This window comes from Camelus bactrianus, chromosome 8 (genome assembly GCF_048773025.1).
Source record: "Camelus bactrianus isolate YW-2024 breed Bactrian camel chromosome 8, ASM4877302v1, whole genome shotgun sequence".
Lineage (NCBI taxonomy): Eukaryota > Metazoa > Chordata > Mammalia > Artiodactyla > Camelidae > Camelus > Camelus bactrianus.
The window spans coordinates 40,953,163-40,977,044 of record NC_133546.1 but is presented as its reverse complement, the minus strand read 5'-3'; the positions used below and the strand labels follow the sequence as shown (position 1 = coordinate 40,977,044).

Genomic DNA, 23,882 nt, shown 5'->3' with positions numbered 1-23,882 from the left:
TATCCGGAGAGAACTCTAACTTGAAAAGATACATGCACCTCAGTGTTCATAGCAGCACTATTAACGTTAGCCAAGACATAGAAGAAACCCAAGTGTTCATCAATAGAGGATAAAGAAGATGTGGTGTATATGTATATGTACATATGTGTATGTGTGTGTATATATATACACGCATATATATAAAATGGAATACTTCTCAGACAAAAAAGAATGAAATGCCATTTGTAGCAACATGGATGGATCTGGAGGTTATTATTCTAAGTAAAGTAAGTAAGACAAAGACAAATACCATGTGATATCACTTACATGCAGAATTTAAAAAGTGATACAAATAAACTTATTTACAAAACAGAAAGAGACTCACAAACATAGAAAACAAAGTTATGGTTATCAAAGGGGAAGGGAGAAATAAATTAGGAGTTTGGGATTACAGATACAAACTACTATATATAAAACAGATAAACAGTAAGGTCCTATATTCAATATCTTACAATAGCCTGTATGAAAAATAATATGAAAAAGAATATATATATACAAACTGAATCACTATGCTATTGTATACCAGAAACTAACACAACATTGTGAATCAACTATACTTCAGTTAAAAAAAGAAGAAAAGAAAAAGCAAAAAATAAGGGCTCATGATAACATTTCCTGAGTTCCCCTATGTTCAGAATATGTGTTTCTAGTCCTTGTATCTTGCAAGTCAGTTTAGCAGGTCATAAAACCCTTGAGACCTGCTTTCTTTCCTATAATGATGATGAATTCGTGATCTCCGAAGGCATCCTATTTCATTTTTGGGTATCTCAATTGTTACTAGGTGGGTTTTGTTTTGCTTTTAAGTTTTGTTAAAATTGGTCTCTGTAAAATTCTGAGTAGACTACAGTCTCTTTTACATAGAACCTGCCAAATATTTCTCTTCTCCAGGATAAAAGTTAACAAGTCACCGAAGGAAAGTTCTCCAGAGTACCTTTTAGTGGACTTAATGATTTGTTAATTCAGTTAGCTCAAGCCATAGCATCTTCCTTGCCCTCCTCGTGCCTTCCTCATAGCACTCTTTTAAAGCAAGTTAGTTTTCATTTTAGAGGGACCATGGGGATCATCTGGTGCAAACGCATTAACTTAGGAAGAAGAAACTGAGGCCCAGGGAGAGGGAAAGAGATTTTTCCCAAGGTCATTCCACTACAAGGAAACTGAATCTGACTTTGAACCCCAGTTACCGCCCCCAGGCAAACGTTTGTTCCGCTTCATTGAGTCCTTCAAGAATATAATCATCTTTTTTTTTTTTTTGCTGGTGAAAACATTTAAGGTCTCTTCTCTTAATTATGTGAGGTGATGAATGTGCTAACTAACCTTATCATGGTCATCATGGTCTCATGGTAATTGCATTATAAAAATGTATCAAATCATCTTGTTGTACACCTTAAATAAAAGGATCAAAAATGTTTCGTTGCACTTAAAAGACTCAATGTATGCCCTGTCACATAAAAGAAAATTACCTAATGTCTCCTTGATAATTATCATTTCATTTTTTATTCCAACTATGTAGGTAATGACACAACATACAAGATCACTGTATCAGAGAATTTAGAGTGGGTTTGCTATTCATTTACATAAATTATCACTTTCATTTTGTTTCTTGAAACTGACAAACTTCAGATAAATGCAGATTTAGTTTTCCTACTCTAAACTCTCTAAACCATCATTTTGAAATCAAATTACACAGCTTATGCTTAAAACATAAGGGCCAGATTCTATCTTCAAATACACCACCCACTCTCTAACAGCAGAATTTGGCCCTAAAAACCCATTAACAAATATTGTCATTAAACTAAAGAGCTAATTACTTTGGATTCAGATGGAATGAACAAAATCATAGGCTAACCGCAGCTGGTAGTAATAATGGTAAGACTAACCGTATGTTACACTGGAGATTTAAAAAACACAGACTTGTTAACACTAATGTAACCAAACATATAAAATTATCTTCCAAATGGGGCAAACTATTGTAGTTAGAAAATTCTTGAAAACACATTGAAATTACATGATACAAAAATGAATAGACTAAGGAATTAATTGTCATAATTCAAAATTGTCAGATTTTAATGCAGAGAGGAACTTGAGAAATTTATCTACTGCAATATTCCACAAATGAAGAACTACATCTAAAAGTCATTTTGATCTATTTGGAAGTACCATTCAAATCAGTTTATCACTACAAGATGCAAGAGCCTGGCTTTAAGGCTATTTTAAACAACTGTTAGTAGGACTACCTTATAGTTCTATGAAAGTGAACTTCCCAGAAAACTGAATTTTCTCAGCCTTTAAAAATATGTTAAAATTACATTAATAATACACTTCAGCAAAAGTTTTATAAACCCTGAGAAGCAATAAAAATCAGACATAATTTCATCAAATGAGCATAGCCATCAATAATACTTTGATGTGTATGTATCATTTCAATTGTTTTCTTATGCATCTGTACCTTTTTTAATAAAAACGGGACCACATCACAACATGGTTTGTAACTTGTTTTCATTTTCAATATGTTATGAGCACTTCACAACATCAGTGATTATACTTTTGCTACATAAATTTAAATGACTTACCAACTTTTTTTTTTTAATGGAGGTCCTGGAGATTGAACCTAGGACCTTGTGCACACTAAGCATTTGCTCTACCACTGAGCTATACCCGCCCCACCCCCTACAACTTCTTAAATTGAGAATAATAAACATTTAGTCTTTTCGGGTATCTCACAAACATCATTATTAACACTTTCACAATAATACTAATGCTCCCCGGAGACTCTTACATATTTAAATCTCCTTCCTCCTTTACTGAATGGTCCCAGATGGCTCTACTGTTCTCAAGCCCTCGCTTAATTACTTTTAGTTCTTTTTCCCTCTCAATATCAGATTTCCAAATACAGCTAACCCAGCCTGCAATAAACCTGAATTTGTTCTTTTCGTTTCTAGGTTAATGACATGGTAGATTATCTACTGACAACTAAAATAATGCATGATTTCAAATTGAATTACATTTATAAGTACCCAGGTATTTTCTTCACTTCTTCAAACTTCATCTTGGAGGAAAATTTCCTCCTACCTTTCTTACCCAAGAAATCATTATTGCAGAACACTTGGCTAGTTTCTCCTTGTCAATAGGCCATACTCGACCAGATTGCTGCTTACTGATCTTTGTACAAAGCGTTTTTACAGCAAGTTTGGAAGAGAAAAGACTGCTGTGATATGTGAGGGGACCAGACTATAAGATCTCAGTGGTCCATTTCTATTCTAAAACTTAATGCTTCTATAAAGTTTCTGTAATGTATTCTTTTGTTGTTTATTTTACTTCCTGAGCATGGAGGCTGTTTCACTCAGGTTCCTTAAAACTACATTGTAAGTTTTCTTTAGGGAGTCATGATTTAAGATAAATACACCAATGATAATGAATGTGACTCACTTGAGGACACAATTTCATTGTTTCTCCACCTGCTCCTCTGCAAAGGAAGGGGAAAGGAAAGGGAAAGAGAAGGGAAAGGGAAGGGAAAGGATGGGAAGGGAAGGGAAGGGAAGGGAAGGGAAGGAGGAAGGAAGGAAGAGTTTCTATGCTTTTCTGAAATTGAAATAATATAGAAGGTCTGCACTAAAAGCTTCTTGGAGTCGTATTTGGGGACTCTGTTGAGCCATAAACTTGTGTACTATATATTTAAGGATTTTACCATCTTGTGTACCACAAATTTTAGGATTTTTATTTACCAGGTATGTCAATCTTATTATTGAGAACAGTTTTGACAACAAATGCATGCAAAAATTAAGTATTATAGTTAATGCAATTCTGTAAATATTGACTTTTGGTTACTTGAAAAAAGTCTTGCTTTATTTTATGCATATGACTATATTCATTTTCCTTCTGTAATACTAATTGCTAATATGGTTAGCTAACACATGCTATAGAGACACACCTCTTGTTAAGGGTTTACTTTTGCCTTTTGATATTTTATGGACAAGAAATTCTACACAATATGAACAAGTGCAAACAAAGACTGATAGAGAAGAAAATAGCTATAAGCCTGAAATTCAAGCAAAGGATTTTTACGAAAAACGTCACTGTTCACTATAAAAATGATATCGTATTGAACCTTTGAAAACCATCACAGTTTAAGATCCAGATGTGTCCTTACCAATTGCTTATTTTACTGGTTTAAAAAAAGGCAAACATTTTATAAACATAAAACTGCAAATAATAAAGATGAAGTTGCTAAATGAAATATAGGAAACAAAAATAAAATAAAGTCAATGAATGTCCATGTAACACATATATCACATGATTTCTAAGGTTTAATCTGTAGAGGAAAAAATAGTAACCAAATGTGTATTAAGCAGATCTGTTCTTTTGAAATCTAAGGCTTAGTTTCCAAAATGAAGAGAAACAGAAAAAAACTCTTCAAAAAATATAGAAATGCTTAGCCAACTCCAGTAATAATTCATTATTTTCATCTTCCAGATATTTCTTAGAATTAGATCCAATAAACATAAACATCTGAATAAATTAAAACAATAACCATAAACATCTGGATAAATTAAAACATTACTTGGGACAGAGAAAGAGCTGAGGAGAACAATGACAGGATTGTCACTCTAAAGGATTGGGACATCTGGGAAGTAGCTTATCATTACTGAACTTTAAAAAGGAATATTAAAGAGAATTAATAATTCAATTTGGGGGGTCAAAAGGGATCACTAGTTTAGCGTCTCTGTGCTAAATATGCCTTCCCTATTTATTCTTGTGATTGAAGAAAACAACACAAAATCCCATTTAATATAAAGTTCCAAGATTAGAAATACCTTATTTTGAATGACTATTTCTGTCTCTCAAAGGCCCAAGACCCACCTACACCAGAATCACTTGAGGCTGAGTAACTGTAAAAATGCAGATTGCTCGACCATATGTCAGACATAGGGAGTCTAAATCTCTCTGAAATATGCCTAGGAATCAGCATTTTAAGAACCTCCTCTCTTATGCATATTAAAATTTGAGAACCACTGTGTGTCATGCTTTTTTGTGCGTGAAACTGATTATCAGGTATCAAGATAACTACTGTCCCTTGCTTGTATTTACATTACATGATATGTTAACAACTTTTAAACTTTGTATTTTATTTCCCTTTTCTTGTGGCGGAACTGCACATAGCTGGCTATTTTCCTTATATTCAATAACTTCTTTTACTTTAATATATTTTATTAAAATATATTAAGTATTCACTTTTGATGTAATTAAGAGTTACACAAGAATATGAGTTACTTCCAGAATTCACTTACCTTCAAATCCTTATGCTTATTCAGAAAGTTCTGGGCATAGACTGTGGAAATTTTCAAGAATATATGCAGTGGCTTCTCTGTTTAATTTCAAAGTGTTTCAAGGCTGGCCAAGGAGACTCCGGAGGTGGACACCAGAAATGCCATTGAGAAGCGAGGAAGACATCAACGCTGAAGCCTCTGCGTACCTGATTATCTCTGAACAGAACAGAAAAACAAGTAGTTGGTCACCTGAAATTCATGGAGAATCTGCTATGGAGAAGGTTATTTTCAGTAAACTAGCAGTGTTACTAAATTTAAACTTGGCCAGGGCTTGCCGCTCCCTGATTTAGCACAGTTGTCATTTAAAATTTCATGTCATTGTGAAGTCAGAATTGCATGATGCTGCTGCCTGCAGAGGATTCTGGTTGAATTCAGACGGCTTTAATTGACTATTTTTTCCAAACATTGCATCAAGTGGTATAATTACTAATTTTATTTTTGATATGTAGGTGCTACATTTTGGTGCTGAATTTCTTTCTAAGTCAAGGTTGATGAGGTCTCTTGGAAATATATCCTACGTGAGACTCTATCACACCTCTTAAAGGATAAAATGTGATACTTTTACAAAATCCCCATGGAATCATCTGGTACTTTAGCTATATTTTCTTTCACAAGGGTAATGCTTGTCAAGATAATTAGACACAAATAAAAATAATATCCTTTGCAGTCAGTATGTGTTGCCTACTCAGGGAAACCAAAATTCTAGCTTCTTTACTGAATGAGTTAAGCAGATGTTGTGGCTAATGGAAAAAAGAGAATAAAACATCTATTCTTAAAATTGGTAATTAATCATGCAAATATTCTCCTAAAGGCTAGAGGGAGCAAAATATACAGATAAATACAAAGTCAAATAAAAAATGAGCATAATATACATGTAAGCACAGAGGATACTGTAAAACAACAGGTTTTCATGCAAGACCCCATTGCTTGGTCGCCAAAAACCCTTCCCAACTTTATTCTTGCTTCTTATGTCTCACAAATAAAGAACGGAAAATCAAATGTTCACTCTCCTGGTCTTCTTTACTGCTAAGAGTGGTCATGTGACCCCATTCTGGCTCCTAAACTGTAAGAAGTACGCTGGGTAAGAAATCAAGCAAAATTTTATTTTATTGATAAATAGAAAGATTCCTGTTCCTCTTCTTTTTACCACATAATTGCTTGCCTTGAATGAGGCTGTGATACTTGGAGGTACAGCAGTCACCTTGTCACCGTGATGTAAAACACAATGGAAATCCAGAGAAACACAAAGATACAGACCTTGTAACTGATAAGCAGCTGAACCAACAGGACTCACTGTTTCCTTTGGAATTGTACTCGTTTAAACCAGTGGGTTTTCTATTGCTTGCAAACAGGAATCATAGCAGTGGTGCTTACTTTTTAACAAATGTTTTCTGAGCATTTGGTCAACCTGCAGTGATTTTTGTTAGCAAGCAACCTTAACAAGCCAATGATCTCCATTCTGGGGTTTTTGTTGCCCTATTATGTTTAAAAAAAGAAAAAAGACAAAAAAACCCCTTTGTTTTTCTCGCTGGACATGAGCATATGAACACGTAGCATCTGGAACTACTGGCAATCACTTTGGGATTATAAGAGGAGAACCTGCCAGAATTTAGTCAACATCAAGGAAATAGCTGTAAAATAGCAGAAGAGGATCTGTGTTTTGAGCGTCTTGTTTCAACCCTGGACAGAGCCTTGCTTGCAGGTAGAATACCCTGAAATTTTCAGTTATGTGTGAATTTATAAATTCTTTTCTTTCTTTCCTTCTTTCTTTCTTTTTCTTTCTTTCTTTCTTTCTTTCTTTCTTTCTTTCTTTCTTTCTTTCTTTCTTTCTTTCTTTCTTTCTTTCTTTCTGTCTTTCTTTCTGTCTTTCTTTCTGTCTTTCTGTCTTTCTTTCTGTCTTTCTTTCTGTCTTTCTTTCTGTCTTTCTTTCTTTCTGTCTTTCTTTCTTTCTGTCTTTCTCTCCTTCCTTCCTTCCTTCTTTCTTTTCCTTTCTTTCTCTCTTTCTCTTTCCTTCTTTCTTTCTCTCCTTCCTTTCTTTCTTTTTCTTTCTTTCTTTCTCTCTTTCTTTCTCTCTTTCCTTCCTTCCTTCCTTCCTTCTTTCTTTTTTTGGATTAAGCCTATTTGGGTTAATATCTCTGTTACTTGCAACCAGAATCTTTGCAATCTATTTATATTTTTATTGTGTTCCTATCATTTCATTCATTTCTATCTCTGTCTCTGTTTAATCTATATTCTACCTTTTTTCATGACCCAGTCCTCTCCCCTATGAAATGTTTCCAGAGTCTTCTAATTCATTGTGAAAGAACCCTAATCTAAACACATTATTTTACATTCTATATACTAATAAGAGAGCTCACCAAGATATATGATGCTATCATTTGATGATGACTCTCAAATTTTATCTTAAGCTTAACATTTTCTTCTCTTATTTCCAGACTTTTATCTCTAACTGAATAGTTGACATCTCAACTTGAATGTCTTGAAGGCTCCTCCAACTGAATTTTTCTATAACTGGACTCATTTAAAAACTTCCTCTCAAATACACCTTTCCTCCAGTGCTCCTTGTTTTTGTAAACAGCACCATCAGCCATCACGTAGACAAGCCCAAAAGCAAGGTCTTCAACCTTTAAAAAAGGAATCAGAGTAGATTTAATTCTTCTTTTCTCCCTTATCCCTATATCTGATCATCGAATCCTTTTGATTTTGTTTTGTAGATAACTTTCAAATCTATCTATTTGTCCCCTTTCACCCTTTATCTTCCTCTTTCCTTTTCTCCTCCCCTACCATCACCACCACCACTAACACCTTGTCTGTTGCCTGGAATACTGCATGGCTTTTTTCTGCCTCTCATCTCACATTTTGTTTCCCTTCACTAAATTCTCCTCATGCCATTTAGAATGACCTTTTAAAAATATACAACTGATTACGTCAATCCCTTTTTAAAAGCCTTCAGTGCTTTCCCATTGTTCCTAGGATAAAGAACAAGGGCTTACATCACCCAACTCCTACCTAACTCTCTCTCTTCATCACCCTAGAGGAAAGTGACCATTTCTATTTTTAAATATCCTCAGTTTAAAAATGTGCAGCATTCAGTGTAGTGCTTAGCACATAGTAGGCACTCAGTAAATATCTGTTGAATGGATGAACAATTTCCTTGCAATAACTCTTGAACCATGAATCACTTTGAGTTATTATTTTTTCCTGTATATTTTACTTTCTGAATTACCTACAAGTACACTGAAGGCAAAGAAATGTCATATTTCTTTGTACTCTGTAGTAGAATGCTATGTAAGTAGTAGGGATTCAGAAGATAGTCAACTGGATTGATACTGATGTTTCGACTCTGATTCCTTTTTAAAAGGATAAGGTTGAAAATTAACAAGGGGAAACATGTTATTCTGTCAAAAAATTGGAAGTAAAAAATAGGAAACTTGTTTCTGATCCCAATTCTATAGAATAATTATAAAGAAACCATACTTCTGCATGAGCTGGAGAAACTTTAGATAAGCCCTGAGTTATGTGGACAGACACTCAAACATGCTGTTTGTTATTTTCACTGTCATATTTTCAAGTATTTTATATTTCTCTTTAGAAATATTTTATCTTTGAAAAATATAAGCAAAAATTCTGTACTTTAAATAATTAACAGCTGAAGTCTTTTTGAGTAAAGACTGATTGTTCTGGAAAATAGTTATCCCCAGTACGAATTAATTCTTAGTTATTGGATATTTACTGGAAAAGGGCAAAAAGAACTTCAGAGATTCCAAGGCAGGGATGAAATTTTAGCCTATACTATCTCTACTGACATTATCCTAAGAGGTTTCTTAGGGTCACCTAAAATTAGAACATACACTGGAGTCTAAAGGTAATGAAACAGTGGGGGCTGTGAGTGTATTAAACATGAGGACAAGGGGGGACATGTTTCTCAGTCTTCTGACTGTGTTAGTTGTAGCCAGATAATGTTTTCTAAGTCGAAGAATGGTAGAATTAGAATTGAGGGAGTCCAGAGGAGGATGGGGCCAGGACATTTAAGAGTAGACAATGCAAATTTTAGGCCTGAATAAAATTCTTCAGCAGGCTTAAATTTCTGTTTCTTAAAAACTAGTTGAATTTGCCTAAGGCGTATTTATACAAGAGGTAATTGCCTTTGGGCTTCTATGGGCTTGTTGTTCAGTTATAAATATCTCCTAGTTTTTTCAGGGTATTGAATCTGCTACTTTGTTAAATTAAAAAAAAAAAAAGGAATGGAAAGGAAAAAATGTAAAAGGAACTCTCCTGAACAAAATGCATTTTTGAGAATGACTACAAATAAAAATCAGAGGGCAGGCTGTTTTACAAATTTTCCTTAGGGTATTAAAAGGTATTTTAGGAAACCAGTGATTTGTGATTTAATATTCAACTGCTTTTCAAGCAAAATAAGAAATTCCACCAGGATATAGTCATGATTTCTTTTCTCCTGTAACCTAAACTCCAAAGGATAGGCTGAAATGGCACTCTTTATTTTGCTTCTCTTTGTAGAAATAAAAAATGAGCTTAACTGCACGATGGAAGGATAGAGTCTTATGCTCTGCCTCTTTAGACATGCTCTTTTCTGTATAAGGGAAAAATGATTTTCAGTTGTTTATTTCACTTGCTAAACTTTTATGTTTTATTTGTTAATTCCTGAATCTATTGGCAAGATTGTATTTGTCCTTTTGGGTGATAGTTGACATATGTTCTATAATTATACTGCAGGTCTTTCGTATTTCTTTTAAAAATGATTCTTTAAAGAGAATGAGATTGCCAATGGATGTCACAGCCACTCTATAATGCAAGTAGTGCAGTTTTAAAAAACACATGGAATAAAGGCATTTATAAATGCTGAAAAAAAGAATATAAGCTTCCCTATTTATGTATATTTTATGCAGGTTTTCCTCAATATTGAGTAGAAATGTAAAAAGTTGTATTTATCTACCTCTGGCTCAAAGATTGAGAGTACCCTATAACAGCATCTATTAATAAGTAAAATTCTCCCTTATAATTTTGAAAACTTCCTAAGGAAACAAGAGAAATAATATCGTACGAGAATTAAATAAGTAAAAGCTACACATGAGTCATCCACAATTACCCCAAAACAATCAAACTTCTGTGATTATCTCCATAAAAGAGCAATTGACATGCTTGGGAACACCCAGTCCTCCATTAACAAGATCTGGAAATAACATCATTACAAGGAGACAGGACTGGAATGTGACTGGAGAAGCTGAAATTGTACCCTAACAGGGAGGGGGTAGCTAGGTGAGAGCTGTAGATAAAGTTTTGTTCTTTCTTTATAAGGGGATCCATCTCCCGCAAAGTAATCCCAACACAGAAGCCTCTAGTGCTGCGGAATGTGGATGGACCACCACTAGCTTTGAGAACGAAGAAGAGAAAATCCAGGGATCAGAAGTTACTCACGTGGATCAGGGTCTTCCATTCTCTCGCAAACTAGAGAAGTCACTTCTTTAGAGGATTTCTCACACTTTCCTTTGGTCTGAATGGCATGACCCTCACAACCACCCATGTTTACTGGTCCCCCTGGGACTTCCAGGTTAGAAGGAGGCACTGGGCACAAAGGACACCAACATTTTGGACACAGGAGTAGAGTGGTTTCCCCATTCATGAATTGATCCCCTAGTTCAGGTACTTCATTCAGTCCCTTATGAGTGTGACAAGAATGAGACTGCCACCCTGAGTCCGATTCTAAGGCTGGCAATGCAGAGACTCATACTCTGAGCAGTGGTCAATTCCATCAGAGCAGTATGGTGCTCATCATGGACTTCCACTTGGCCTGCTCCTTCTAATGCATTCTGATCTTCCTTACTTTGCAGTTGTGCCATGGGCATTTCTTCAGGCTTTAAAAAAAAAAAAACCCAATCATTGAAACACCTGCTATTTATGAACTTCTTTATTCTTTATATTATGGAGATAATTAGTACAAATCACACAATTCACATGAGGCAATGCCCATTTATAAACATAGACACTCAGTTCAACTATCTAATTAGGTAAATAAGTCCTTAGTGGACACTTGTAATAGGTTGAAAAAAACTGTATGAATGGAGATAGCCCTTCCCACAAATCCTAGAATATACTTAGAAGTTTTTTCTTATTTCAATATTTCTTCTTTACTCTCAACTATGTTAAACTGCACTGGTTTATTTATTTGCTTTTGATTAATAAGAGTTGAGAACAGGAACTATGCCTTCAATATTCCTCTGCCCATCTAGAATGTCTGGCTTCCAGTGTATGCTTAATGCATGATGATGATCACTACATAAAAAATTTTGCATGAGTGCAAAAGAGAAAAATGTGTCTAGCCTTTATCTACTATCATTTTCATTTATTTCTGGCACTGGCAAGACAGAAGATTTGCATTACTTCTGAGCATAGATATGATGCAGTTAGATATGCTTTTCCATCTCGGCACAAGATAAAATATATCCATACAACAATTGGTACTACAATTTTATACTGAATTGAAATATTTTAGACTTTGATGGGTTCAACAGATACACACACACAGAAAAGACAGATGTCAAAAGAACAGGAAAATGTTTAACTATACCTCTATCTTCAACACTGCTAACCGCGGGTCCGTGTCACTGCCTCTGTTTTCTCAGAATGTTTCTCAGGAAGTGAGTTGCACATACTTTATATGATGATTTTCAAAATGGGGCTACATATGCTAAAGTGATTTAAGGGATCTTTTTGACTTACATAAAATGAAAGTTATAAATATGGTTCAAAAACTTCACAAAAACCAAAGACTAATTTATTTTTGGTAGATGGCAAGGAGGCGAACTCTACTGAAAAATTAGGAAATCTGCGTGTTAATTTATACGACTGCCCAGCATAGTGGGTTGTTTTTCCTCAAGTCTATCGGACAGAAAATTTAAGAAGCCTGATTCCTTCTGTGAATCTTACCAACAGATAGTTCAAATGAGTCAAAACTAACAAAAGATATTCGTACTGGATTGCTACGGAATCGCTCTGAACTGGGGTCAGGTAATGCAGTTTCTAATCTAGACTTGACAATGGCCTGAGATATACCATTTCTTTGGGAAGGGTTTTTATGTTGTCTATCCATACAGAAAGAATTGGACTAAGTCAGGCTCTTTAAAACCTTGGCTGTACTTTAGCATACACCTGCGTTAAAAAAAATGCCCATCCCCAGGTCCTGTCCTCAAAGATGCTGGTTCAGTTGGTCTGAGGTTGGAAGATGGAACGTTGGAATTTCCCCAGGTGATTGTAATATGCAACCTGAATCGAGAATCACTGACTATATGTCTTCTAAACACCATTCGTGCCTAAGAGTCTACGATTCTGGAGTTTCTGGGAAAAGTCTCTTTTGCTTTCACACACACACACATACACACACACACCCCTTACTCTCCATTCCACCAGCAACTCTTTTTATTCTTTACTAGGTGACTTTAAGAGCTGTTCAGTAGAATATTTTCCTTTTCACAGGACCATTCTTGGTGCTTGAGTTAATGATGATGGTTCTGATGCCAAGCTTGTAGCCTTTCACTTGCATCAAAGCCCCCGCACACTTCCTGACCTGGGGGAGGGGAGACTTTCGACCTCACGACGCCCATCCTATTACATATGTCTTTCATTCACAAAGCATCAATTCATAAAGCATGAATTTGCCATTAATTGACTATGGTTTGACTCTTTTCAATTTATTTTGAGTCCCTATCTGAAAATATCTCAATGAAAGGAAGTGACTCCAAATATTTCAATGTTAGAAGCAAGAATGTCAAATGTGTGTGTGTGTGTCAGGGAGAGGGAGGAGAGATGAGTTAACTGGTGGATGGCTACTGGGGTTGAAAAATATTTGAAATGACTGCAGTGATCCTTTGTCACTAAACACAAGACCAATGTTGCTGTTCTGATTTAAATCCTTCACAACAAGCTGGAGCAGATGCACAAATATATTTTTGTAATTTAATGTGTAAAAAAGCCCACCATGTAATCTGGACTCTCTTCTCTACATAATTATAGTCATTTTCTAAAGTGTCTAGTATGAAAACACAGAGCCACAACTGCAGTTTTCAGTAACATCTTGAAAAAACAGCATCTCACAGCTTAAAATCCAGTATGCTCTTTCTTCTCTGTACTGTATTACCTCACACTCCCCAAACTGCTTTTCGGAGGCAAGTACCAATCACAACAGCTATGAGAGTCAAGGGGATGCTCTGGGTTCCGTGGGAGCACTATCCCAAGTGTCATGTTACCAGAGGAACAAGGAAGCACCAGGGCATTCGCCCAACGTGGTGTTGATATCAGTGGGTTACACAATCAGAGCAGTGAGTCACCACTGAATAGGCATGCAGTAAGCAGAACAGGATTTTGAAAAAGAAAAGAAATCATGGGGTGATTCATAGCATTTAAAAGAAATCTTTTTCAGTTCTTTAAGCTATGCCTATATATTTAAAGAAACATCAGGTCTTTTTTAGACTACAGAGAAAATATCTTATCTCCCTACCCTTGTCGGTACCCTTTATCTGCAGCTTCAATAGACAATAATTGCTTTCGAAAACTACCCTTTTTGATAAATCTTGCTTGAACAGTTTAGTGTAGAAAAGTCAAAACTTTGTTGTAGGCACTTACAAGCTTAATCAGGTCAAGAAGAGATAAACACCGTTAATGTTTCCTTTTTTTTCCCTCTCGCTTTCTCCGTTCTCTGCCTCTCATTCCTTATACTACTTCTGAAGCAATAATCTCCCTTTTATCTACTATTATTATGCATTCTCTCTACTACCACCCACAGTTTTTAAAAAAAATTTTTTTTAAGGTAGATAAGCACTGAAAAAGTCAACTTTTCCATTCAACTTTTCTATCATAAAGGATCCCGGGCTCTTATCAGGTAAGTCATAATGTGAAAATGTATCCATCTTGTAATAAGATCTCAGGTAATATCCCTTTGCTATATTGATTTTGAGGGGAAAAAAATCTTTGTTGCCAGAGTGCAGTGGTGGCTCTCCACAAGAGATTTGGAAAAGGCATGTTGAAATGTCTCCAACGAAACACGGCGAGAGAGGCTGTGTGGGGAAGCGTAACAGAACTATTACAGTCAAGAAAGGAGCTGGTGCACAGGCGCATGATAAGATCTGAGAAATGTAAGCACGATAATATTCCCCCAAAGTCAGTTAAAATATGAATTTCTCAGAAAGATATATAATGATTACACTATTTAAATTAAATCTCCTTTCTCTTAAGATTGTGCGATCCCTAGGGTAGGTGTTTTGTTTCCTCAGCTCCAAGTTCAATACAGAGTCTGTAACGTCACTGTCTAATACAGTAGCTACTAGTTACTTGTGGATTTTTAACACTTGAAATGTGACCAGTTCCAACTGGAAGTAAAAATACACACTGGATTTTGAAGAGTTAGTGGGAAAAAAATAAGAATATCAGATATTTCATTAATAATTTTACTACTGGTTACAAGTCAAAATGATAATATTTGGGGTGTATTTCATTCAACAAAACACAATAGTAAACTTAATTCCACTTGTTTATTTTTACCTTTTTAAAATGTGGCTACTAGACAATTTAAAATTCCATATGTGACCCACAACATATTCCTATTAAGCAGTACTTCCCTAAAGAATTCAGTATTATGTGTTAAATGAACAAGTGAATGAATGGATGAATGAATGAAAGGTGCTTGCTTCCAGAGCTAACACTACCAGAAGGAACAACATCTAACTTTTAACAGAGTGTTACTCAAGAATAATAGGTCTATGATTGTAGTAGACTTTATCAATGTCTCCATCTCATTACCTCTTCCAATATCCATGCCTACTGCCATGTGCCTTTGTAGTTTTTCCCAATAAGAAGGGGTAATCTCTCTCCCTACTTCTTTTCTTTGAGGTTTGTTCATGGGATGTTTTGGTCAATGAAATACTGGCACGATTTGACCAAAGGCCTGAACTATGCTTGCATGATTGAGTTCGCTCTCCAGCACTTCTGCTACTGTGGTGAGGACTTGGTCAGGCCGGAGGGGGATGGGAGACATGCAGAACAGAACTAAGCTGCCCCAGTGGAGCCCAGCCTGGCCCCCGACTGATCCCCAGTCACATGAGCAGACAGCTGAGATCATCACATACTCAGTCCAGCAACAGCCTAGATCAGCCAATCCCAAATGACCTACGGACCCATGAGTTAGATATACGCTTATTATTGTGTGCCACTGAGAATCTGTGGTTTGTTGTTATCCAGCCCTTTTTGAGATACCTAACTGGTACAGAAGTGTAGTCTTCAAAATTGAGCTTTCATCTTTTAATGTGACAATTGGGACTCTTGAAAATCCCTCTCTCTCTAACCTCTTAGATAAAATATCTTTTTGCTGTGATGAGATGTATGAGGACTAGGGAAGATATTTTGGCAGGAGCTGGAAACATTCATCCTAGAAGTATAACTCATTGATTTTCATGGAGAGCTTTAAGGCAAGCATCAGCAGGGATGCTAAAACCTAAAAGGGACGGAATAGCACAGCATGATTCTTATCGTTCCAAGCAAGGACTGGATCTGTTATAGTGGTCATTCTTACAGATGTCCTTAGGTTTTTATTGTTGTTGGGGAAAAGCTGTTAATATATGAATGCTCCCAGCTTTGTCTTATCCCAGTGCTTGATGAAGATGGTACTGGCTTTGTCCACTCCCGTCACCCTCTGCTTCACCCTCAACATGCTCCTGGGAGGATTCTCCTATTGCCTCGTGGATTCTGCTTAAATTCTCTTCACATGATTTTTTAAAATGTAGGTAGAAAACTTAAGTTAATTAATTACTTGATTTTTAAAATAATACCTCCTCTTTGAGACTGGCTTCTGTGGGTCTCAGCTTCTGCCAGTGATGATCTTGTACAAAAATTTAATGTGGAATGAAGTCATAACATGGTGGAGAGAGTGGAAGAGAGTGATATTCACTCCCCATATCACTTACTAGCTGCATAACTGGACAGTTACTAAGCCATTTCCAGACTCATTTACTTGATTTATACCGTGTACAAAACAACATCCGTCATAGGTTGTTCTCGGGCTTCAGTAAGACAGTGAATCTCAAAACGTCTAGCACATTGTTCAGACGTTTATAAGCGTTACTTGAAATGTCAGGGCGCAGTTCTTTCTCTACAAAAATTCAAAGTTTGGTCTATAATCACTGTAAAAGTTGACCTACAGCCCCAAGCTATGCTCCAAAGTTAGTAGCAACAGCTGGCTGCGTAAGCCGTTGCTAATGGACAGAGCTCTGTGTCCTTTACAAGTTACTTTTATGGAAGGGAAAGAAGCTATGCTCCTACCAGGCATAACTGATGAGAAACATCCCTGGGAGGTGCAAACTCAAATGCTGCCAGACTCAACAAATAAAGTGACCAATTATGGAGACTTTTAAAATTAAATCTTTGAAAGAACACCTTACATGCCGTTCCATTACTATCCTAGTTACTCTGAGAAAAGAAAGCAGATGTGTCCCCATGGTCAAAATAATGTCACATATTACTTTCAGCAGTGAAATTTGGAAACATGGGGTGTTACTGCATGGGGACTGAGTGTGGCTGATGAATTCTGGTTTTCACTAGCGATACAACAAGTGAATCACAAGGCGGCGTCTAGGTTCTAGATACTGTTCAGCATAGACAGCTATATAGAGCTGTACAGAGGAGGCACTGGGCATCATGGTTTGAAATTACAGTACAAAAGTGCCAGCTGATGCTATGTAGGCAGCGACTTGCCTGAGATTGCAAGAAGAATAAAATTAGATTAAGAAGATAAATACGCTTTTCTGGAGACTGGAAAACACCAAAAACAGCATCACGCTTCTGAGTTTACAAAATGAAAGTTTAGGGAGGATGGGAAGTAATGTGTGACCAAGCCCACAGTTTTGAGACAGGGATGGATTAGGAAAAATCCTCCTGGTTCTCCTCGCATACATGTGAATAATGCTTAACATTAAATGGCAAGTCAGGCTTATCATCAACCATAATGTCCTGGTATGTAGCCAGCCTGCCAGCATAGACTGTGACCCTGGAGCTCCGCAGGTGATAGGAATTGGTGACAACAGGGTAGCTGAGCAGATGTGGTTTGGTGAGCTGGTGCGGGGACGGCCATAAGCTGCAAGGACAGATACAGTCCTGCAAGGGCACTGAAGCACAATTTCAGGGTATGCCGTGGAGAGCAGTGCCCTGCTGGGAAGCCGGGGCGCCTGATAGATTGCTCCGACACATAGTAATCAGGGGCAGTGGCCTTGTTTCCAAGGCAAAATATCAAGCAAACCTGGTACGAAGAACAGACTCTCAGAATCTGAAGCTCTGCGCATGCCAGGAGAAGCCACAGACAAACAAGACAATGATTATGCACATACAGGCGGGAAAGGAGATGTGTGTGTATGTGATGTCCAGGTTAGTGACACTAGAGCCAAATCTGGAAAATACTGTGTGCTTTATGCTGTTATAAAGGTAGAGGGTTTGTGGAAAGGGCTCAGGAAAGATAGTTAAGTCTCTTGACCTCCTAGAAGCTGCAGCTTAAATGATGGCGGAGCATGCATCTTCAGCCTTTGTGTGCAGGCAGACAGAATAAGAATTTTTGCAAATGGATCTAGCTTGGGAATTCTCAGTGGCTATACCCAGTGTACAGCAGTCTACAGACGTAATGCTTGATATATGTGCTGAATTATATCCTGTTAATAACGTGTCTTAATATAACTTTGAAGAGGAGTGCTTGCCCGGCATTCAATCACTTCTGTGATCCCTGGCAAAGGGAAACATGTCATACAGCCATGTTCCATGAGCTGAATTACCAGGAGGGGACTACTGAGAACTTGAAGGCATGGCTATGTCACTTGAGTTTTGAACTTATCAGATGTCATCTCTGCTGAAGTCACAGTGTTTTTGTGAGGATCAAAAGTGATCATGGCTACAGACGTAATTTGCAAACCCTCAAGCCCCATACACTTCTACTGTAAGGTTTAAAGTATAGTCAAGAAAACTTCAACAACAGTGTTCAAAGCAGACCTACTACAATTTGCTCTTCAACTCATCTCAGCTTTAACAGACAGTAATATAGTTTGTTTGCTAGCCACTTAAGCTAAGACAAGTAAAAAGCTTTAACGATAGCTTAAGCAGCATTTCTATAGCAGTGCTCCTATTAAGAGAAAAAAGGAACGAATGTTCATCCTCTTGTTGTCTTAACAGTCCTAGGAAAGCTATCTTCTCACTCAAAATCAAGTTTTATTACATTGGTTAGTTTGGACTTTACACAACTTCTGAATGTAAGGCTAGGCCCCGGTTACCAATTTGTAGTTCTTGAGAAGATCATAGGTTGGGTTTGCCTCTACCTGTGTAAGAGGAGAACCTTTAAAGAGAAAGGATTTCTTTTTTAGCCCAACTGTAACTTTATTTATACAGACAATGCCCCAACCCCGCAAAACAAAAAACAAACAAACAAACAAACAAAAAACCCCAAAAACAACTTGAATTAGAGAGTAAACTCTAATCTACCACAACCTGGTTTCATTCACTGTGGTAATGGGAACAAGAGTAGTAAGAGTAGATTAAACAAAAATGTCTTCTAATTTTCCTTTCTTTTTAATCAAAGTTCCTAACTGAAATAAACTCATTTTCCTCTGTCTATTCCTTAATTTTGTTTCCTTTGCCTTCAGCCTGGAATTGGTAATTCACTCAACTGTGGATTATTGTTTCTCATCCTTCCACGTACCCTTCTGTGGTTAATCCTCTACAGTTATTGGTCTTGTTGCAGCCACAATAGTTGAGCTTTCCTGAAGTTAACACAGGGACCACGGGCAGGGGGCTCTGTAACTTTGTTGTGGTGTCAATTTGAATTGGGGGTACCAACCACTCGGGCAATGAGAGTTAACCCAATGGCCACCGATACCTTAGGCTGTTTTTCACTTGTTCCTTAGTGATGGCTACAATCAAACTGTGTATCATCATGAAAAACGAGAGAAATAAACTAAGAATCAGAGATAAACTTAAGAAAAGTAGAAAATAAACTTGAGGTCTGAGTCTAGTTGGAGAAACAAGAGTGACTGACAGAAATGTGATTTTGCAGAAAGCACTGGGGCTTCTATAGTTCTTAATCCACAAATTTGGTGATTCCGCAGTATCAGGTCATGTTTTGTAAAGAAGTTTCTATCTCATGTTTAAAAGTTTGATAGTTAAAAATAAATTTAAGAGACTCTCTGGGGTTAAGCATTTTGTTTCTGGTCGTTGCTCAGTTATCCTAGTGCCCTTGAAAATGGCTCCACCCCATATTTGCATTTCTATCCTTTATTTAATGTCTCTTAATACTTTCTAGTCTGTAGTCTGCTATTGATAGTTGTCTAGGTGAGCATGAATAACACTGAGCGTAGTTAGAAATTTCAATTTTTATTATTTGTTTTAAAGTCAACAGAAAAAATATTTTTCTAACTGAATTTAAAAGCCTAAACTTGTAAACAATATAATATGAAATATTCACTATGGGTTCCACCAATTATATTTTCATGTATGTAGATGGTGAGCCTTTTTAGAACTAGATCTGTACAAAATATTTGAAAATGAAAGAGTTTGATTAGAACACAATATTATGAAGGTTGCTGTAAAAAACGATGCATCTCTAAATAAGCAAGCACTAACAGTTTGCTACAGAAAGTTCTGTTAGCTTTTCAAGATCCACCCAGCAAATTATTCAGATATTTAGCAGATAGTCTGAGAAGAGAGTGTATGGTCACCAGATTGCTGTGCATGACCTCGTGGTTGATGGTTCATTCATTCATCAAAGACTTACTGAAAGCCTGCTCTGGGCCAGGCACTAAGTTAGGCTGTAGGCATAAAATCACAAGGAAAACCAGATAAGTTCTCTCCTTTCGTGAAGCTAGTGTCTAATGATTCAGACAATTTAATCATTTTCCAAAAAAGAGGCAGATTTGTAGGAAAATAAAAATTGCAATAATTGAAATAAAAGTAAGACAGCCCTCACCTTCCATGGCTCCAGCATGTATGAGCCTCAGTACCGTGCAAAGCAAAAATTGCCTATAATGTAGCATCAGCTGTTTCAGTCCCAAAGCAGAACATTCAGACTGAAGGTATTTTATATTCAATGGTGCTTCTACCCTGTGTGTGTATGTGGTACATGAGGACATCTGTGACACTTTTGCTGGTCCCCACTGATGATGCTACCTAGCGTTTCAGAGTCTTGTGAAGACTAGCCCATTTAATCAATGAAACATGAAATAATTTTCTTTTAATTTCATCTCCTTTCTCCCTACTTAAGAAATGTATTAAATACCAAAGAGGTCAGCTTCTAGAAATTCATTGCCTTGTGTCTATGCTTTTTATTAACATTCTTTTAGCACAAACATGCTAATCAATAATTAACTTTTTAGGCCCAGGGGAACCTCTTACATGTTTTTCTTTTTCTATCAACTGTTTATTACTTGTACTTCCGCTGTACCAGCAAATGGCTTTTACTTTATTCAATCATGCATTCAAAGTTACAAGAAATAACTTGAGCAGCAAACAAAGTATGAAACAGAAGAGAAGTCCTTGGCACTCCTTAGATACACAGCTATTGTTCTCCACCTCAGAACTCTTTTCTGGTAGTGAGGGTGGGGACACTGTACAGCAGTGGATGCCTCCAGTGTCTAAGAGTGTTGGCAGAAGGCAGCTCACAGCTGCACCCCTCTCCTGGCATCACCCTTGGCTGAAGGGATCTGTGGGTAACACGATGTGCCTCTTTCCCAGGGGTAGTCTATATCCAGTGACTGGATAACATGGGATACAAAGGCTGGGACTCTTGCCTCAATTTAGAACAACTCTGAGCACCCATCCAGGTTAAAATCTCCCAGGATAACCTAGGGTCTCTGTTGTAACAGCTCACAGGTGATCCCCTCCCTCTGCCCAATCCTGCTTCCCTCAATTCCTTCTAGCTTTTGTTCCCAAACACTTCCACAAATTCCAAGTACACAAATTTCCCATGGACTGTGTTTCCAGGGCACTCAAAGGAGGGTACTGCATCAAATAAAAAAACAAAGATAACTAATAGAAAAATAGATCAATATGAATATGAAGTATTTGGATATCCTTATCTATTTTCATGATTCCTATCATTCAAATTTAAGGAAGTTTTATTTATATAATACCATAAAAAATTTATGATAGGAATATCACTCATTGTTTCAGACTGAATTTTAGGAAATATTTTGAATTCCCCAAATGCTTCTCAGGAGATATTGTTTAGGGATAAATTTTTTCAATAGTCCAAATGCATCATTGTGATAAAATGGGATGGAAGTAAACTGAATACAAATAAATACAATTTTAAGCTTTGAGTCCTTTCAGAGCTAACAATGAGCATGATATATTTTCAAATTTTACTTTTCATTGACTAGAATATGAAGGGGAGAAAAATTTAGCAGGGAAAGAGAAGAATTCACTAAGTACATGATCATAATAAAGATATTGCCAATTTTGGTATGAAGTAATGGACATTTTTGTCTTCTCTTGGGTTAAACTTTGTCTTTTTGTTACTTTTAAGTGTTAATTTTCAAAGTGTAAGTTTAACTTCAGTCCAGGTGAGCAAATGGATTATTGGAAGGACAAAGGTATTATTGTTGCTTAGTGCCTGCATTACTGAATCTCATCGACAGACTCACTCATCTGATAAGAATTTCACTTGCTTACTCATGACCTTAAAGTTGAGTATTTAGAAGTACCAGAAAAGTAGAAATCTTTCTTAAGTGTTTTGTGTGAGTAAATGGAGCAGGGAATGGAACGGATGCCTATGAAATGACTTACTAATAGCAAAGTATCAGAAGCATGAGGAAAGAGCCTGTGAAATGGAATCTTCAGTAATAAGACCTGCGTTCCAAGAAATGCCTTTCTGATTCCATTCAATTAATGCTGGGGAGGCACCATGGCAGTAGGGATAAACCCTTAAATCAAAGTAAAAGTAATGTCTCATAAGTATAAAACCTAGGTAATTTTGCCTTTGCGGTAGCATTAATGTGGGAGAGTGGTTTTAAAACTGCATTTCAGCAGTGAAGTACTTTCTTCAAATGAAATCTTATACAGAAGCTCAATATGTAAAATGGAAAAAAGAAGACTAGCTCTGTTTGAAGTCAGAGGTCAGAGGCGGGGTGGTCCAGTAGTGCAGACCTCCTCTAACTCTGAGAGACAATGCGAGAACTCCTAGGACTCCAGGGAGCAGAGTGTAAAAGCCAGCTGGGGTATTGGAAAGCTCTCAACTGTGAGCATCATACGTTTAAATTTTCTATTGTTTCCCAGCATTCGTTTTCCTGTTTCTTGTTCCTATCACTACGAAGACGTTCTCAGCATGTGTTTTGGATAGATTTGACACCATTCTTGACTGTAGGAGTGGCCCCCGATTGACTTAAGCTAGTTAACATATCCAATCTCCAGGCTACACTAAAAGACCTGATAGATTCAGGGTTGAATAGGTGATCCAACTCAGGTAATCAGAGCTGCAAGAATCGATTCAAGTGACTGGCCTTTTTTTTAATCCCTATCCTAAGAGGAAAGTGGACTCTCTTTTGTGCTAGGTTTGTACCTGAAAGCACACCCTAGGAGCTGCTGAATTGTTATATTCTGATAGTAATGGAGGAGAATTGCAAAATGGAGCCAACACTGAAGAAGTGGAACTGAGAACTGGAAACAGTCGTCCTCTTGAGTTCATTTGAGCTATTTACTGGTCAAGAGTAGCCTGAAGCCAGCCAGACTTCTTAGTTACATGACAATACATTTCCTTTCCTCTTTAAACCAACTTTTAATTGGATCTTCTGTTGTAATGAAAAAGTATCACAACTGGTATCTATTTCATCCCAACACCTAGAGTGAGCAGCTCAGCAAATATCTGTTGACTGAATGAGTCGTGGGTTCTAATTCCCGTCTTGCCCCTAGCCGATAATTTATTTAACTCCTCCAGGTCTTACCTCCCTTAACTGTAAAACAAGAAGGGTTGCTCAGGTTGTTCTTGAAAACCCATTCCTGCTCTAACACTGTGAGTCTCTCTATGTCTTTGTGCAGACTAGTGCTTATGTGTCTGCTTCTCATTCAGTCTGCAGAGGTCTGAGAGTTAACGCACTGACTCAGTTTCGTACAAGTTTGGCCCACTGAGGATTTTTCATTAGCCATGGGTTAAGGTGGCCCCATTCCTCCCTCAGCTGAGTGTCTGATTATGAAATAACACTGAAGAGAAGCTGTACATGGGGAGGACCAGGAATGTCAAATTCGTAAGAGTCAAAGCAGGGTTATCACTATTTGCTTAAGAGTTTTCTGAACATCTGCAGAGGGGGAGGAGTATAAGTTCTAGACGATTGCAAGAGAGAACTGTATTATTTGAGGATAATTACAGGGATACCTATAATTCTTAATTAAAATTTCAGAATGTGGAGGGGTGGATATGGCTCAGTGGTAAAGCACATGCTTAGCATGCACAAGGTCCTGAGTTCAATCCCCAGCTAGTCCATTAAAAAAATT

At 37.0% G+C, this 23,882-nt stretch overlaps 1 protein-coding gene across 3 annotated transcripts in view; it reads right to left on the bottom strand.

The window, feature by feature from the left end:
* The window catches only part of HS3ST5 (heparan sulfate-glucosamine 3-sulfotransferase 5), a 245,711-nt gene that overhangs the window by 144,067 nt on the left and 77,762 nt on the right, over positions 1-23,882 (bottom strand). For 2 of the 3 annotated variants that reach the window (XM_074368467.1, XM_074368466.1), the window contains exon 2: positions 5,325-5,519. The gene's annotated coding sequence lies outside the window, so the exon portion shown is untranslated. Of the gene's footprint in view, positions 1-5,324; positions 8,762-23,882 lie in introns of those variants that run through there. The other variant, XM_010965448.3, reaches the window with a different exon arrangement.